Source organism: Ursus americanus, chromosome 7 (genome assembly GCF_024610735.1).
Source record: "Ursus americanus isolate L20-20 chromosome 7, mUrsAme1.1.p, whole genome shotgun sequence".
NCBI classification, from domain to species: domain Eukaryota; kingdom Metazoa; phylum Chordata; class Mammalia; order Carnivora; family Ursidae; genus Ursus; species Ursus americanus.
Genome location: NC_142133.1, coordinates 11,377,265 through 11,395,383, shown reverse-complemented (window position 1 = coordinate 11,395,383; position 18,119 = coordinate 11,377,265). Strand labels below are relative to the sequence as shown.

Sequence of the window (18,119 nt, the reverse complement as noted above, 5' to 3'; positions counted from 1 at the left end):
AAGTGAGACCAGAGCTCATAGCACAGCTATAGCACCAGTCGGTTCTCAGGGTGAAAGCAAAACTGACAACTTGTGCCCCTATGCTTGATATGTCCTCGCTGTGCCCTGGCATTTGTGTCCTCTGCACACATTTGTGCCCTCTGTAAGCTAGCTGGCTGGAACCTAGCCGGCATTTCTGCTGCTCTGGGAGGAAGGTGCCACACCTTGTTAGGGCTTGGTCATCTTGGATTTTTTTCTCTCTAAATGTAATCAGCCTTTTTCCATATGCACGGGGTTCTAAGTGTGATATCATAGGAACTAAAAGAGAAGCCCGGTAGGATGGGGTGCACAGGGAGGATGGCCTCCTCCTCTCTTGGGTCTTGGGGACATCATAGGACTTCATGGAGAGTTATGTGTCAGGGGTGGGGGTGATAGCTTGAGCTGGGGGTTTCAAAAGAGAAGTGTGGGGAGGACTGGGGTAACGCATCAGGAAGGGGGCTCAGGAGAGGTAGGGTCAGCTTGAGGGGCTCGAGGTCTGTCAGGCCCTTTTCAAGTTTGGGATTTCATCCCGCTCAGGAGCCTTTTCAGACTTTTTAAAAGCTTTTTAGTCCGTTTTGCCTATATCATTATTTTAAATGACAAAAGCGATTTTTAGGGGTTTGAGGAGACCCTTTCTTAAATGGTAATTGTTCTTGTAACCATACCTGTGCTCTGACCAGGTTTGTGGGCCAAGAGGGGCTCCCTCCTTCCCATTCCGTGGCGTGGGCATCACAGCTCACGGAACTCAGATGCAAGGCCCCAGAGTCCACCGTGGTGGCCGGGGAGCCATGGCTGTGAAATGATGGAAATGAAACAGGACCAGGGAAGGATATTCTAGGCCACCTGTGAAAACTGGGCTGGCTGTGAAGAAAAGAAAGTGTTGCAGTATGAAGAACCCCAGAAATATGGGTTTCTGGAAACAAATATTATGTGTCTCGGGGTCCTCTCCCTGCAGTGAAACAGCTTCGGTTGGCCCCACCTCCTCCAGATACGTGCTCTTCCTATGACCTTGTGGGGTCTCCACATGGGGTGCAGTGTAGACATAAAACATAGTCAAGCCTGTTGGCCAGCGGCTGAGGGAGGGGGTTGGTAGTGAGAGATGATGGGGACAGGGCTTGTGGTCGTGCTAAAACATGCCCCTCCTTTAAGAGTTTGTGATTCCGGGACTGCGAGCATAAGCGTCGCCACGCCATGTGATGTGGGTATAGTCAGGGAGAAAAACATGGCAGAAGAGCAAGGCTGGAGAAGAGGGAGATGGAGGCCAGAGTGCAAGGGACGCTGGCAGGGGCGAGGCGGTGGAGACCCTTGCCAGCAGCAAGTGCAGCCTTGTCGATTTCTGCACCTGCTGGGGTGACACTGACCCAGAGAAGCACCCCTTTGAATCCTCTCCCTTCTTATTAGTGGCTGTACACTAATGTGACGTGGTGGGAGTCCTCAAAACCTGCCTGTCCTCAGGTTCATTGGACATGTTTGATAACATTTTATGTTTTACAATAGGCATACCTGTTCATGGTTTAAAATTAGAAGCTATAGCAGGGATATATGGAAAAGTCTGCCTCCTACCACAGCTGCCCAGATTCCCTCCCTAGAGACACCAATGCCACGTGCTTTTGTGTATTCTTCCCAAGTTACTATGTATATGCCAGCAGATGTTATGTATGCACACATTAAACACTTTTTTCCTGCCCACGGTATCACGTTCCCTGTCGCTGTCCCCCTCCCCCTCTCCCCTTACTCTATCTTGGTACTGTGCTGTAGATTCTTCAACCAGCGCTCTCTTGAGCATGGTGGTCCCTTCCCAGCCTGCGCTGGGACTGACATGTTAGTTCTCTCAAAGAGGCTGCCCCTCTGCCCCCCACCCATCTAAGGTATGGATTGAATATCGTCCTGGCTGGAAGGCGAGCATGGGGTTAGGTGACATTTGGAAGTTCCTCCCCATTGACTGCAATTCTTATCTGGATTGTAACTTTTTCTTTGGGGGAGTGGAGGGCAGCTAATGGTTAGATGTTATTTCTAAGATACGCTTCTTTAAAATATTACCTTTAGTTACACACAGACCTTTTAAACCAACCCATAGCACCCTGAATGAGGTTGGTCAAGGCCACCTGTGACCCCAACTTTAAGAACGGTGGCTCCACGGGGCTTTGCAGGGCCCACCACAGGTCCGAGCTAGGTGCTGCCGATGGTTCCAGTCTCTGACAGCCAGGACCGGGAAAGCACAGTGCTTATGGAACAGAGCAGACTTGGAGATCTGACGGTCTGGCTGGGGCTGGTGCTGGCCGTTCCCACCCAGCATATCGGCTGCTCCCACCACCACGCATTGCACGCAGGAGGGAAGGGAGCAGCCTGGACATGGGCATTGTATATACGTCTTGGAGTCATGTTGGATGGGCCTTGTGAGCTTCCAAATCTGGGAGGCAGCTGGTACTTTACCACGGTGGAGCAGGCGTGCAGTTACTTCACATGGCCGCATTGTACAGGCAGAGGACGCCCTACCTTTGGGCCTGGGGGGCAGTGGTGGGCTCCTCCAGCAAGCCTGCCTGTTAGCATTCGCTTCTATAAGGGACTTCAGGCACTGGCGAAGTGACTGTTGCCACACTGGCCCTGGGAATGCTCCAGAGAACAGGACTTGAGGGTAGCCCACCTCCACAGGGTTCATAGGTATGTGTCTGTGAGGCTGCTTACCAGCCCCTGTGCAGGATTCAGCAGGACACATCCCAGCCGTGAGGCCTCTGTTGAGGGGAGCCAAGGGCTGGCAGATATTAGACCTTAGCCGCCGGGGTCTGCTGCGTGCAGTGCCCATGGCCAAGGAGCACAGAGGTGGCTCTTTCTTCTGGCCACGGCTCAGTCTTCTTTCTGCGCCGTTAGTGGCTGTCAGCTAACTCAGGGCACCAGTCTCTCTCTGCTGGGTAAACCCAGCTATTGCAAAAGGTCAGAGGAGAAAGGGAGCCAAGAAGGCAGCTCCGGGGCCAGCAGATGACTGCTTTCAGGAAGTGAACAGGCTTCTTCTTTTTGTTCATATTTTCTCTAAAATACTCGTGAGGTTTTGAAGCTCCGCCCTGAGCCCTTTGTAGCTAAGGGCTGCTTAGCCTGGTGGAAGGGATGGTCTTCAAATCTTGTGCAGGCCCGAGTCAAAGGGGCAGGGTCCTGGGGCAGCACAGTCCTGACTCTGAAACTGAAAGAGGGCAGAGGAGAGGCAGAAGAGCCATCAGAATCGTGCTGCCGCCTCCACACAGAGCCCAGGAGGAGGCCACTGACAGTGGAGGAAGTGGAATTATTGCACACTGTGCGTTTCGACATTGGGACTCAACCCTCAAGAAGGAAAACCAAGTGTGGGGGTGCATGGTGCCAGGGCTGAAGAGATGAAAAGGAGGGGTCAGAGGGCCAAACGGTAACCACCGCTTTGCTTGCCCGGCTGGCCCTTCTCCTGGGCTGGCCCTGGCAGGGTAGAGTTCGCTGTTCACACCATCAGGGCCTGTGGCTGGAACAAGTTCTCCTGCTGTGTTCATTCAAGGTAAGGGGGTCCTGATGACCGCTCCTGACACCTAAGGCCAGGAGGGTCTAGTCTGTGAGACATCAGCAAAGCTTGCCCTGTGAATATCTGAGTTAATTGTACTGGGTGTTTAGGACAAAGTGCCTGTGGCGATGTTGTACTTATATGGGAGGGGCAAAGAGTCCTTGCATAGCCTGGGAAACTCCGCTGGGGGGTTGTGGGGGTGCAATCGAGAAGCGAGAAGCGGTGACTATGAAGGACTTTTTAAAAATGTAAGCAGGATAATTGCAGCCTAGGGCTGTAGCTCTTCACAGCACTTGTGAAGACCAGCTGGTGGTCTGGGGAGGGTGGCAGGGACCATCCTTCACTGTTTGAGATTGCTTCCATTCCTACTGTGCCAGGCACCTTGCCGATTGCTTCACAGGCCCCTCATTTAATCCCCATATTAGTGTTCCCTAGGGCTGCTCTAGCAAGTTCTTACAGACTCAGTGGCTTAAACCAACCGAAGTGTATGCTCTCACAGTTCTGGAGGCTAGCAGTCTCAAATCAGTGTCCCAGGGTCCACGGCAGGGGTTCAGCAGTGGCCGCTGGCATTCCTTGGCTCATGTCCCTCTACCCCCGTCTTCAGTGCCAGCTGTATAGTATCTTCTCTGTGACTTCTTCTTTCTACTTCTGTCACATGGCCTTCTTCTGTCTGAAATCTCCCTTAGCCTCCTTCTGTAAGGGCATTTAGGATTGGAATTAGGGCCCACCCGTGTAATCCAGGATAGTCTGCCTATATCAAGATCTTTAGTTAATCACATCTGCGAAATCTGTGCCATATAGATAACATTCACAGGCTCCAGGGATTAGAAGGTGGACATCCGCATTACTTGCCCTCCTATGGGCTGTGCGGTGGTGTCCCGCAGTAGCCTTCAGAGGACATTCACGGATGTAGGAGCAAGCCAAGGCTTGGAGAGGCTGAGCAGCTCTTGGTGGCTGTGGTTCTTTCTTCTCTCTGACTCTGCAGTATGGTCCATTTTCTGATGTTGCTGGAGATGCACTTGATGAACAGATAAGGCCCTGTCACTTTCCTGTGTTGTTACGTTGGTTGTTTGAAAAAAATAAGAGCTTTGGGGTCACGTTCATGGCAAGTTACGTGGCTGTAACTTGTTAGCGACATGTTTGTTGAGTGGATGAATTTGTTTCACCGTGGCCGGATGGCTTTGGGCAGCCTCGTTCTCATCCGTACAACGATGGTAGAACAGCCTGGTGAAAATTACCCAGCATGGCCCAGCACGGATGGCCCAGCAAGAGCACGTGTGCTGAATCCTTACTCAGTGTGAGTTCCCAGTCCCAGCCAGGGAGAAGTCACGTGAAGAAGGCCAGGTGACGTCTAGGATGGACTGTGTTAATCCCTGAAAGAAGCAGTGCATTGGGAGATGTGCAAGTGGTTGACTCACTGACAGGACAAACATCAATCAAATCCCTACTGTGCTAGGCAGTCTAGAAGGCAGAGGGGAAAGAACAGCAAACAGAACAACCATTCCTGCCTGGGGTCCAGGGCCGGGAAGCCAGGGGACAGACATTTGAAAAGTCATTCCACTATTGTGGACTGAGGAAAGTTGTCTTTGATATGAATGGGAACAGATATGTGTATTATATATTTCTTTATATGTATGTTTTATAAATAATGTGAAAATTGACAGTAGTCCGTGTTCCTGAGTCTGTTCCATATCTTCAGCTCATTCTTCTTGCACCCACCTCAGCAGCTCTTCAGAGTCCCCGATAACTGACGGCTTATCTCCTTCCCCAGAGCGTGGAGCCTGCTTCCTCCCTGCTCGCCACACTGAGCCCCCAGCTCTGCCTGCAGTTTCTCCCGGGGTAGCCCTGGCTTCTGCCCAGCAGTCTGGCCTCTGGGGCTCCGACCTCCGCCTGATCATCTGGCCCCACGTCCAGGCCGGCTCTACCCACCTGCTCAGTCTGTACTCTGTCCCCACAAGTCTTGCTCCTGCCTCTCCCCAGATGTTCAGGAAGGCACCTTTCTTGTTGTGCTTTCTTAAGCTAACCTTGTTGAGCACTCATGGTGCACCAGGGCCCAATGGCTCCAGTGGGGCGACGCACATTCCCTGGCATGAATTAGAAGCCATCAGCATGAATGGAGCCTTGCTGAGCGCTCACTGCTGTGCTCCGTCTCCATGTGCGCCATTTTGTTTAATCTTTGTACACCCTCAGGGATGCGTGTCCGTCCTCCCATCTTACAGATGAGAGAATTGGGGTGCAGAAGAGTTAAGCTACCCAGCTGGTCAGTGGCAGAGCAGGCGTCACAGGTCTTTCCACAAAGCCCCTTACTCACCCTTCCTTACTTACGTCAGGTAGGCCTTGCCCAGCGAGAGACCAGCCACCAAACGCACAGCAGTGACGGGGGTGCCAACAGGTGACAGTGTCGTCTGCGTGCTTTCTGATGGGGCCCCACAGGTTTATTTCCATCTCTCTTTTACATGCTTGTCTCACACTTGCGCTGAGTGATCGTGGCAGGCTTTTACACCCTGAGCCTCTCTGAGTAGAGCGGGGGAGACAGAGTTGCTTCGTTTTCCCCTTGGATGCCTGGAGCCCATGCTGCACGTTCCCCACCTTCTCCTTCATCTGTTTATCGGTCACCACTCTGTTACCTCGATCTTCCCATGTGCTTATCTCCTTTCTCCTTTCCGTGTCTGTTGTACCAGTTAAGACTGAGAACCCGTAGGCAGTGCTAGTGACCGGCCCCCACCAGGTGGTGATGTCAGGTACAGTGGGGACACAGCGTCATCGGTGTCCTCGACCCTTGGATGTGAGCAGTCTCTTCCCAGCCTCCGTGGATTAGCATCGGAGTGTTTGATGTAAAGCTTTCTTTTCCTTGAGTAATATGTTTTTGCATATACCTGGCACACATCCACTCACATTTGATGTTCTCCTATATAGGCACATGGAAACACCTACTTGATTTTCTTGTATTATAATAGCATTTCCCTTATTTTAAAATAGCAGAAGAACAAATGAGTTAAATAGGCATTTGTCGGGGCGCTCGGTGGCTCAGTGCTTAAGTGTCTGCTTTTGGCTCAGGTCATGATCCCAGGGTCCTGGGATCGAGCCCGCGTCGGGCTTCCTGCTCAGCAGGGAGTCTGCTTCTCCCTCTGCCCTTCTCCCCCCTTGTGCTCTCTCTCTCTCTCTCTTTCATGCTCTCTCAAATAAATACATAATCTTTAAAAAAGACAACAACAACAAAAAACAGGCATTTGCCTATTAGCTTAGAAACTTAAAGTGCCATCTTAAAGGTAATTTTATATGAAAAGAAATACTTTCTAGTTTCCAAATAACTTATAAATGGGCTTTTGGAATGCAGCCTGTTGATTGAACTGCCCAGAAGTTCAACCTTATCTTTGTGGAATTCCAAAACTAAGCTTTAAAGTATTTATCGATGATAGCGCTTTGTTCACTTTCCAATGCAACGAGACCATGAACTAATGTAGCATGCGATAGCCCTAAATAAGTGGAATAATAGCAAATAGTAGTAATAGTAAATAGAAATAGAAAATAGTAATTAGAAAATAGTAAAATATTGAGGTTTTATGGTAAGGAGGTGAGACACCCCAATTTTGACATCTGAGTAAAGAGAACAGAAAATCTGAAGGTGCCATCAGGGAGGTATGATAAAGTAAGGGAGGGGACTAAAACCCAAACCAGCATTGTACCGTGTTGGGTAAGGCTGGTGGGTCACATTTTTGGGCCTGAGACCTGTGGTATTTCTCCTTCATAAACTGAAGCCTCACTGGGTTCAGGATCAAGACCACACTCTTTTTTTTTTTTTTAAGATTTATTTATTTTTATTTGAGAGAGAGGCGGAGGGAGAGGGAGGGAAGAGAATCGCAAGGAGAGTCCCCGCTGAGCATGGAGGCCAATGTGAGGTTCGATCTATGACTCCAAGATCGTGACTGGAGCCAAAACCAAGAGTTGAGCCACCCAGGTGCCCCGAAACAACACAGTCTTGAATGCTGAAGGATGAAGTCTGTGACCCTTCATGAATTCACAAGGGGACCGTACCAGATGCAGGACTCATGGCTGGACATGGAGGGCAGCAGGGACCTCATGTCACCAGGGACCCCTTTCACTGGGAACTCCGGCTTGCAGGATGCCTCTGGGAGTCGTGGCTGAGATGGCAGACACGGAGCCAGCCCTGCAGAACTCCTGTGAACAGCCTGGAGCAAGGAGGTGTGCTGGGGGTTCGGGAGGGACAGAGACCGTGCTGCAACTTTCTCCACCATGGCTGCACCTTACACTCGGCTGGGGGCTTTCGAGAAGCAGGGAAGCGTGCTTTCCACCCCCTGCCCCCCAGTAAAGTCATGTGGAGGCGGGACCAGCATTGACCTTTGTTCCCTTTGCGTTAGGTGCGGTTGGGGTGGAGCAGCTGGGCCCTGGGGCTTCGGAACCTGGGCTTCCACACCGGGCCAGCCGGTTTTGAATCCCCATGGCTGCGCTGGGCCAGTCTCTTGACGTGCGGAGCCTCAGCCCCCAGCGTCTCAGGCTGGAAGGTGAAACGAGGCCACGTGCACTCATGCAGTGTACTCTGTCTCGCGCCGGGGACGTCTTGTGGCCGTAGTGGCTGACGGTGACTGACAGAACAGGCCCCTGGCCTCTCTCCCTTCCACGGCTCACTTGGCAAAACCACACCCTGGTGGTAGGGCGTCTCAACACAGTGGCCTGTGGCTGGAGAGGACACAGCCACATTGACGGGTCTCTGACTTCACAACCACAGGGCGTGGGTGGGACCACTTGGCACCCAGGGCCTATTGCCCCACTGTCCTTGCCCAGGGGTTGGCCAGCTTTTCCGGGGAAGGGCCACATAGTTAATATTTTAGGCTTTGTGGGCCATCCAGGCTCCGTGGCAGCACCACCCAGCTCTGCTCTGGTGGTGTGAAAACCACCCCAGACGGGAGGGAAACAATTGGATGCAGCTGTGTGGGATTAAACTCTCCAGAAACAAACGGTGAGCAGGATTTGGCTGAGCCCTGTCCTGGGCGGTCATTTCATACCTTCTCCTCAAACCTGTACTACCGCTCGTCTCTTCTCACCTCACCCCTCCCTGCTGCTGGCCTTGCTTCCAGCAGCCTGCATGGCACCTGTGCCGACCACCCACCAGCACAGGGACCACTTGCATGCTCTGAGGCCATCCTGCCTCCCAGCAGTGGCCAGTCATCCTTCTATGGCTCCTCGATCCCTCCCACATCCTCAGAACGTTCTCCCCACAGCTCCCAGAGCCCCTCACTTTGGATTGCCCTCCTGCTTCACTCAGTCTGCTGGGCTAGTTTCTCCTCTATTCCCTGATACCTCCGGGGCCCAGTCCTGGGACCTCTGCTTTGCTCGCTTCTTTGGTGGCTCCCTTACCTCCCACAGGTGGACAGTTCCTCGGTGCGCTGCTCCAGTCTAGACGTCTCCACTGCCTTTCTGAAAGTCTAAGCATTGCACGCGTGACGTGTCCCAGACCAGAGTCATTCTTGTACTCACCCGCTCTTCCTCAACTCAGCAAATGACCACACACTCCTTCTGCTACTTAGGTGTTCAGGGAAGCCTCAGAAGTGTGCTTGACAGCCCTTCACTTTCTCTATCATCTGTCAGGAAGTCCTGCTGGCTCCATCTTCCAAATACACACACATCTCCTCTCCCTGTGCCTTCACTTTGCCTTCAGTACTGTGCCGTCTGCAGGGCATCTGCCCTCCCTGCATCACCCCCTCCCTGCCCTCGCCTCTGCTCGTGCCCTTTCTAGCAGAGCAGCCAGAGGACTTTGCAGAGCAAAATCAGAACCCTCCAGAGGCTCCTCATGGATGTGAGGCCCCACAGGGCATTCCCCTGCCCTCATACCTGTCGCCAAACTCATCTCCTCCTACTGTCCCTACTCCGGCTTCAGGCAGGTTGTCCTGGCTTGCCTTCTGCCTGGCATCTCTTCCCCCAAATACCCACATGGCTTTCTTGCTCTCATAGCTTCCTTGGGTCTCTGCTCAATTGTCCCCTTCTTAGTAAGGCCCATCCTGACAACTCTATTTAGAATTGCGATGCCCCTGTCCCCTGCTTTCCCTAGCAGTCTCTGCCATGTTGGCTTGGGCACTCTCCTGGGTGCTTTAGAACTGCAGCATTGGCTCAGGATGGGACCCGCACGAGGCCGACGCCCAGGCAGCTGTTTCCAGATCCCCCGCAACAGGGTGTGGCCATGTGTGCAGCAGGCATCCTGTGAGTGGCCAGGGGTGTAGCGCTGCCAGGTGCCTGGTGTGGTGATGGGGGCGAGGGGGACAGCTACAGGGAAGCCCCGCTTGCTTCCTGATTACAAAGGCTACTTTATTTTTCATTAAGAGCTTAGGAATTACAACCACAAAGCTCCTTAATGACATTGATTATTCAGATCATGTTCCTCTTGAACATAAAAAGGAGTCACATGTGGCTGAGTCTGTGGGGAATAACCCAACTGGCAGGTCAAACTGATTACCACACATAGGGTTTGTGGCTGCCACGAAGACTTTCCTCAGTCTTTTCTTTTTCCCCCTTTTCCTCTTCTTTTCACTTCTTGAGATTTTAGAGTCCTACTTTTTGCCTTGACACGTCCCTGGATTTTAAGGAGCCCAGATCTGGACTTGGGGATGTGGGGGTGGGGAGAGTTGGGAGCTGATCAGGCACAGGTGGGCCCCACTCTGGGTGTCTCCTGCACTCATGACCCCCATCTGGATGCCTCCTAACTGGAGCCCATCGTGCCTGTAAGCACCCACTGTGCAAAGGGGAGGGGGAAGCCCACCTGCCTCGAGTTCTGAGCTCTAAGGGAGCGGAGGGCCTGCCTGGTGGGCTGAGTGGACAGCCCCTCCCATCCGCTCCATTGGGAGGCACGGCCGGAGCTAGAGCCCAGATCCTTAGCCTGCCACAGCACCTCGGGCCCATGCAGGGAGGGTTGTTGGGGTGTTTCTCCCTTCTTGCCCAGGAACTTAAGGAGCAGAAGGGAAAGAAGTGTGACTTCAGGACTGTGGAAGAAGTGGTGGTAAGTTGGGTGGTCACTTCTTTGGAGGTCACCTCTGGTCAGGTGTGGTGCAGGGCCAGGCTGTAGGAGGAGCTGAAAGACATTTCCAGGGAAACCTTCACTGGCCTTCTTTGAATAGGTTTCAACATGCGTTTCATTTTTGCTATAACCAGCTCGATCTGTAGTCTCGGAAACCAGAATGATTTGGGCAAACTTTTGATTTGCGGTCACATTAAAACAGTTTTAGCCACGGGTGTTAGCTGTGTGCATACATGTGTCCGTGGCTCTGCAGCAGATGGCCAGCGCGAGCGATGTCCTGACCTAAGCCCTGTGAGGGACACTGTTTCATGATTTTACAGCCATTCTGTGTAGGAGGAAAGGAGGAATGACCCTGTGGGGTTAAAACAATACTTGTTTTGAAAAGCTTTTCATCTTTCCTTTAACTTGGCAATCTCACTAAGCTATCAGGGGAAAATGTAGAATTAAAATATCTAACAGGTGGGAGTTGTTTTTTTTTTAATTTAAGATTTCTGTCAGCATCTTGTCACGTTTGGAATATTCCCGGTAGGCCGTCTGAGAGGTTTAAACTCTTGCGGATGAAGGTGTGGGTGATGGTGAGGTGCTTTTGGACATTAGGCCTATGACTCTGCTGCTTCTCAGAGGCTAAAACTCCAGACTGAGCTTTCGGGAACCAGGGACGAGCTCGGCCTTTGCTAAGTGGACTGACTGTTTAGTCTGTTTCTGTCCACCTCTCCCCCACCCCGCCCCTGGACATCAGCAGAGAGCTGTGGGGTGTTGGCGGTAGTGAGTTGGAGCCACGGGTGGGGTCCTTGGTGAGGGGAGGAGGGTGCAACGTACGCAGCTGTACTTGAACCCAGCACCCCCTGACAGTTCCTTCAAAACCTGCCCAGAGCAGAAAGGTCAGTGGTGTGAACATACACAGCGGCACCCAGAGCCTTGATGCCTACAGCAGGCGCTCGCTACCAGCCCCCGTGCAGGGCCCTGCCCCCAGCACCTCTGGGTGTGGTGGGGAGGATGGGGTTAGAATAAACTCCTTGGGGGAGCTCAAAGCCCAGCGGGGAAGCTGACCCAAAATGGGAGAGACAAGCACTGTGGCAAGTGCCCAAGGGACCAGGTGGTTCTTGCAAAGGGACCTGGTGCAAACGCCTGCCCCTTCTCCAGCTGCTTCTGCCGAGGCATTCTCTTCCTTGTTTAGCCATTTTGCATGTGTCACCTTGCCCTGCGGATGGTGACTTTGTGAGGGGGAGGCTGTGGTGGAGTCCTGCGTCTCCTCCCCCAGCCCTGGCCCAAGCTTCGCTGACAGTTTGTGGTGGGCCTCGATCCCTCAGCATAAGGCATCTGTAGAAACAGGCAAGTGACGAGGGATCTGAGGTACCTCTGCCACAGAAGAGGCATCTGAGGGCCAGCGAGGGCGAGTGGCTTGCCCGAAGATGTGCAGCTTAGCCGGGGCTGGATCTTGAGCCCAGGCTCCCGGCCTTCCTCACGGAGAGGAGGAAGGGAGGGCATCATAGGTGCCGTGCCGAGAGGTGACAGCCTAGTTGTCAGCTCCTGCCTCCGCTCCCCCGTATGCTGTGGGCACTGGCCATGGTGGGCTGCTTTAGGGACCCTGCGTTGTGGTCAGCAGCCTCACCCAGGCCAGGCCCTGGCCACAAGGCTGGTTGCTGCCTCTTGAGCTTTAGTGACTCAGTGGGTGCCTGTGACACCTTGCAGCCGGGAGCGTCCTCACTCCTGGCCCACTGACTGTCCCACCTCCCCGTGTTCGTCCACTCGTTCTTCCTTCATCTGTCCAGCTCAGGTCCAGGAGGTGCACCAGCTCCCGTTTGCACAGTGCATGGGGTGCTTTATGTCTGTCCTTCAGTCTGTCTATTCTCCCTTGGAAACAGAGGGGCTTAGCATACTTGTTTCTCAGAAGCTGGAAGTGACACTTCTGTTAAATGACCACCCAAGCTCACATGGCATTAAAAAGGTGATCTGTGTTTTAAACTATCTTGACTTCCCTCTTCACCAGGGAGTTGAGTGAAACGTTTGAGAGTAAAGACATGTTATTGGGAAAGATACAGTTTACTCACTGGGGGGCAGTTTCCAAACTTGTTTGAGGCTGTTATAGGTCTGATACAGTTACACGCTATGAGGGTGTACCTTAACCTGTGGCATCACTCAAAAATGACAAGTGGGTATAGAGAGAAAAATCCTGGCTTCTGTCTTGTCTTCCTGTTCAGCTCTCCAGAAGCAACCAGGGGGCCCAGCATTTTTGTGCATCCTCCTGGGGGTGGTCTGTCTGTCCGTCGTATACAGACATGTATGTTTCTGTGTCCCCTTTCTTCTAAAGCATGCATTAGTTTCACTAGGCCGGTATGGAAGGCCACACACACGGGTTCTGAAATCACTTGTGGTTTTATTTTAGTCTCCCATTACTTCTCTTTGTGTATTTATAATCCCTAATATTACCTTGTTAGCCTCAAGATCACCCTGTTACCGAGTGGATTTTGGTGTCCATGCCGGGTGAGGGTAATTTCCCATCCTTCTGGATGCTTGGTGGGTCCGTGGCAGGTTTTTTGTTTTTTGCTTTTTTGTTTGTTTTGTTTTTTTTAAGCAGGACTCCTACACACAAGGAGGTCCTCCAAGGTAGTTGGAGTTGGAGGTGTGTGGAGATCTCCATGCTCTGAAGAGCCTGCAGTGAGATGAGCCCTGACCGGTGCTGTGTCACCCTTCATTCCACGGATGTCATTGAGGGCTGGAGCGGGTAACTGGCCCTCCCAGCATCTCCTGGCTGCTGAGTGACGGAGAGATTCAGACGAGGCTCCTAGCCTTCTTGTATTCCGTGAGGGACTGGGAGGCTGCAGACCCATTTCAACCAGGCAGTTCGCCACGTCTCTGGCAGTTCATATGTTCTCTTTGCACACTGCCATTGGCGTCAGCCTAAGTGAGGAGCAGGAAAATTGGTTTCATTATTTTGGAGTCATGGCTTCTAAGAAACATCTATTTTATTGATAAAAAGCATTTCCAAATAATTTTTCTTATGTACTGAACCCGTCTGGGGCACTGGAGATGCAAAATTTATGTTTCTCAGTCATTTAATCATTTAATAAAAGCTTATTTTGGGGCTGCTTCCTTGGGTCAGCCCTGTGCTGAGCACTGAAGGGTTAAAGATGGAGATGACTCAGTCCCTTCCCTTGAGGAGCTTGTGGGAGATGGGGATTTAGAGTGTATTAAAGATGTTTTTCTTTACGGCGATAGAGAGGGCTGTGTCATGAAGAGCAGAGGGTATATATTTCTGCCTGGGTGTGGGAGAGGCTTCACAGAGGAACTGCTATTTAAACTGGACACGAAGCAGGAGTAGGAATTGTCAAGCCCAAGCCCACAAGAACATGAACAGGCAGGGTCTTCTAGACAGAGGGACCTTGGAGCAGAGGCATGGAGATGCGTATTTGAAAGCTGGAGAGACACTGCCGGCCGCGTGGCATTTAGTAAGCTTGGGAGAGGTGGATGGGCCACTGGTCCACGCCGGGTGAAGGGCTTTGGACTGCATCCGCTGTGTGTTGAGAGCCGTGGAAGGGATTTCATGTAAGTCAGAGACTTAGCCCGTCAGATTTCCAGGTTACAGAAAGCCTTCTAAAACCCCGTGGGCTGTACTTCAAGTACCAAAGTCATCTCTCTCCCCCTAGCTGTTGCAACTCAACTCTTGATCATCCAGGAAGGCGGATGAGGTCGGAGACGGAGGCTAGGCCTTGGATAAAGCAAAACCACAGGTACCACAAAAGGAGCCAAAATGTAATACAGAATGAGTTTAATCTGGTAAAAGTTACATGTAAAATTTAGAAGCACATTGAACTTTTACAGATATATTGTTTTTATACTTTAAAGTGTCAGTGTTTCATTGCATGACCAAAAATAGTTATGGCTGTGGCAGACAGGGCTGTGTGGGGCAGAGGTGAGCTCAGCAGCCCACTCCCAGCTCCCTGTTTTCTTTACTTGGAGTGGGGTACTTGGGGAGCAAGGAAGCAGCATTCTTCCTGGAGGGGAAGGACCTGCTTCGTAGGGGGCCCTGTGTGTCCCGCTTTATTGCCAGGAATTCCAAGTAACTGTGGAGTGCAATTATAATGGTTTCAGTTTTTTCCCACAAATACACTACCTTCTCATGGTTTACCAAGGCGAGTCCACAAATGTTTAATCCACCCACGGGTAGTCAAGATTTGATGGCAGAATCTTAACTAAAATCAACTCCAAATTGCTTTGTGGTAACGAGCCTTCCTTGCCATGAGATCTTGCCCACGTTTTTCTCCTTAATAACATGAGTCAGACTTACCACCTGAAAAATTTTTTTTAAATCTCAAAACTTTTTAAAGAATTTAATTAGAATGGGCACATAGGGTAATGAAGATTCACACTGTAAGAAACTTGATTTATTTTTTTAAATCAAGGTTGCAGAAGCCTTGCAAAAATTTGAGTCTTGATAGTTCCTAGAATTTGAATTTTGCTTATTCAGAGCTAGGTAACCCCAGGTTTCTGGTCAGGCGTTGCTAGGCCACATGTACCAGGGCTAACTGCGCAGGGCCCTAAGGTTCTGTATATACTCACACTCGACTGGCTTCTCAGTCCAAACACAGCCCCAAGCTGAGTGAAGGTTGCCCTGCTTGTCTGCCCTCAGGAGGGTTCAAGCCCAGGAGCATTTCAGTGCAGGAAGTCGCTCCAGCTGGGTCACACCCTTTATGGTGGGGATGAGCAGCAGCTCCCTCCCCCTGCCCCAGGGTTTCGAGTCTGCAACGGTGGTGGAGTCAGGGAGGCCTTCACCACAGCGCTTTGGCCCAGCCGTGGGTGTGCTCAGGGAGGAAATGTCTGGAGGCTGAATTCTGCTGAGGGTGAAGTCCTGGGGTGGGGTTCCAGGACACCTGTCCAGCTCCAGAGGGGAGTGAGGCCTGCCTCCCTCTGAGTTCCTAGTTGCCAGTGTAGAAATTCTCATAGGGCCCTCTGGACTATTCTTTCCTGGCCAGGTTTTTAATGGGTGCTTTTAATAGATTTATTGACCTTCATCAAGGCCTTACTTCCTGTTGTAAGTTTTCTGTTTTCTCTGGGTACTTCCAGCCCCTTCCCTGCTGTCCTTGAGCCAGTGGCTTGGCACAGGCGCTTCCAGAACCCTTATTTCTGAATGGATGGAAGAGTCTCGGGGGGCTTGGGAGTGTCGCATGGCCTTGGTAGTAGTGATTATAATAATAATAAGCAGCAAACACTTGAGTAGCTTTTCTGCATGCCGTGTACAGTTTACGGGGATGAAATTATGTCATCCAAGCAACAACTGGACAAGGTGGCTGCTGCTTAGGGCGGTTTCCGAGGGGGAAACTGAGGAGTGGGAGGTTGAGCTAGTCAGCGCAGGTTACGTGTAGCCTGGTGAGTGGCAGAGCTGGGATTGGAACACAGACGGTCTGGCTCCAGGCTGTGCTCCTGACTGTGGGGCGGGCCCCCTCCAGGGAGAGGAGGCATGCTGTGCCCCTCCACCTGCCAGCCCAACTCCCTGAGGTGCCCACATCAGCACACTCTTGGCCTTTTGTCACGAGCAGGTGTGGTGGCACATTCGGTCATCCTGCCTGAATTAGGGAAACCATGGTCTCAGCAACTGACTGCTCCAGGCCCTGTTCTCCAAATCTAGGGGCATCTTTGCTTGCAGCCTTTCTCTGTCTGAGGTCCTCAACCCCGTGTGCGCAGACCACAGCCTAACAAGAAAGGATTAACCAAAGCCTCCATTCCTGCAAATCTTGGCTGGCCGTCACCCAGGACACAATGTTGGTGTTGGGGCAACTTCCCTCCCTTTGTGAGAGAATAAGACCATGGTAGTCACAGTCCCTCCATGAGTGACTGACCTTCTTCAGCCCAAAGTTTGCCTGGTGAGGAGGGGCTTTCTCCCTCCACCACACCTGCTCCCACCCCTCCCTGCCTGTGTCCATTCATTGAGGAGGGCTCTCCTGCCCTGGAAACCACAGTGGGTGAAGGAGGACAGGCTGCACACTCCTCTGACTCCCACGGCCTCAGTCCCCGTATGGGAGGAGAGATCAGAGGTGGAGGATGGAATTTGAGTCAGGAGGACTGGAGCAGCAGTTTAGCTCTTGGGGTCCCAGTGTCTTGGGCCTTAAATAGGCTGGAGTGGGAGATGTTTAAGCACCATCTGCAGCCTCTAACCTTAGGTTATTATGCAGTCCTGATCTTCCAGACTCTGGGTCTGCTTTGTAGCCCATTTAGAAACTGCCTTTGATCTCCTTAAAATAGGATGGGCTATTTTGGACATTGCTCTCTGTGAGAGGGATATGTGTTTAGAGCTAAAATAGGGTGTACTTTTTAATTTGTGGGTATTTCCTTTTCCTGTTTCACACACACTGTGTTCAAGTCCTTGTGTCCTCCCACCCACCCAAGAGGACAGCCTCCAGCAAGCTGAACACACAGATGAGGCTTGGTGAAGGCCTCCTTCCTCGTGGCGTGACCTGCTTGGTCAGGACCCAGGACCCTCCATGTCCGGGGGAGCTTTTACAACATTCTGTCTCTTGTCTGCTGATCCGACGACCAGGTCATTTGCCCAAGAGCCCGAGGGATTCCAGAGCAGAGGTGGCTGAGAGCCTTCCTTACAGGCTAGCTGCTGAGTGGCTTGCCACCCGGCTGTGCTGCAGTTATGCTCAGAGTGGGGATGGGGCAGCCGTCAGCCTGGATTCTGAGTTAACTGTGGGCAGGTGTTGAGTTACACACACACACACACACACACACACACACACACACACACGCACCTCTTGCGCCAAACGGTGGTCATCTCTCTTCTGGCCTGTATGTTGGTCACCGATGTGGCTGTGAAGAGGGTGCCCCAGTAGAGGGGAGGGAGGGAGGTTGGGGCGGGACAGCTGAGGAGGGTGCAGCTCTCTGTCCCACTCTGTCCTAGCTTACTCTGCCTTCCATTCTTCTGTCACTGACTGTGCACATAGCCCACACCCTTGTCTTTCTCTTGCGGGGCTTTTCCAGTTTATTGAAAAGAGGTTAAGTCTTATTTTTCGTAGAGTATGAGGACTTAATTGGAAACAGTTGTGTCAAGCTTCAGGCCTCTTTCTAGGACAGGAAACTGGTCATAGCTTCTCCGGCTTCAGTGCCATAGAATCAGTCACCTGGAGGACTTGTCCCAGGCACAATGCTGGGCTCCACCCCCAGGGAGTCAGGGACTTCGTACAGGCTCCCGGGTGATGCTCACGCGGCTGGTCCACAGGCCGCACTTGGAGTTGCCTTGGACACTTGTCCCTCATCAACCCCCCACTAGAGATACTTCCTTATTTTTATTACCTTTCAAAAACAGGGCTACTGCTTTCAGTGCTAATCGATAACACTGCTGATGCTAGGAGCGAGGGGTAGGGTTCCTAGCCCTGCTCTACTTGGCAGTGGTTCCGATGGGGGACTCAGAATCTGCTCCGGCAGGAGCTCCTCCTGGTTGTGCCCGTGAGCTGTCCCGAGGCTACCCTGTCACGATGGGTTTGGCAAGGTGACTTTAAGCCTGGAGCCCAGCCGTTTCACTGTAATAAGGACATGCCAGTTCTAGATCGCAGAGGCCTC

General features: G+C 52.1%; 1 protein-coding gene across 11 annotated transcripts in view; it reads left to right on the top strand.

Moving 5' to 3' along the window:
- Window positions 1-18,119, top strand: part of INPP4A (inositol polyphosphate-4-phosphatase type I A) — a 131,448-nt gene that overhangs the window by 15,282 nt on the left and 98,047 nt on the right. For 2 of the 11 annotated variants that reach the window (XM_087863317.1, XM_087863318.1), the window contains exon 1: window positions 494-3,532. The exons of the other annotated variants lie outside the window; for them this stretch is intronic. The gene's annotated coding sequence lies outside the window, so the exon portion shown is untranslated. Of the gene's footprint in view, window positions 1-493; window positions 3,533-18,119 lie in introns of those variants that run through there. 11 annotated transcript variants of the gene reach the window in all.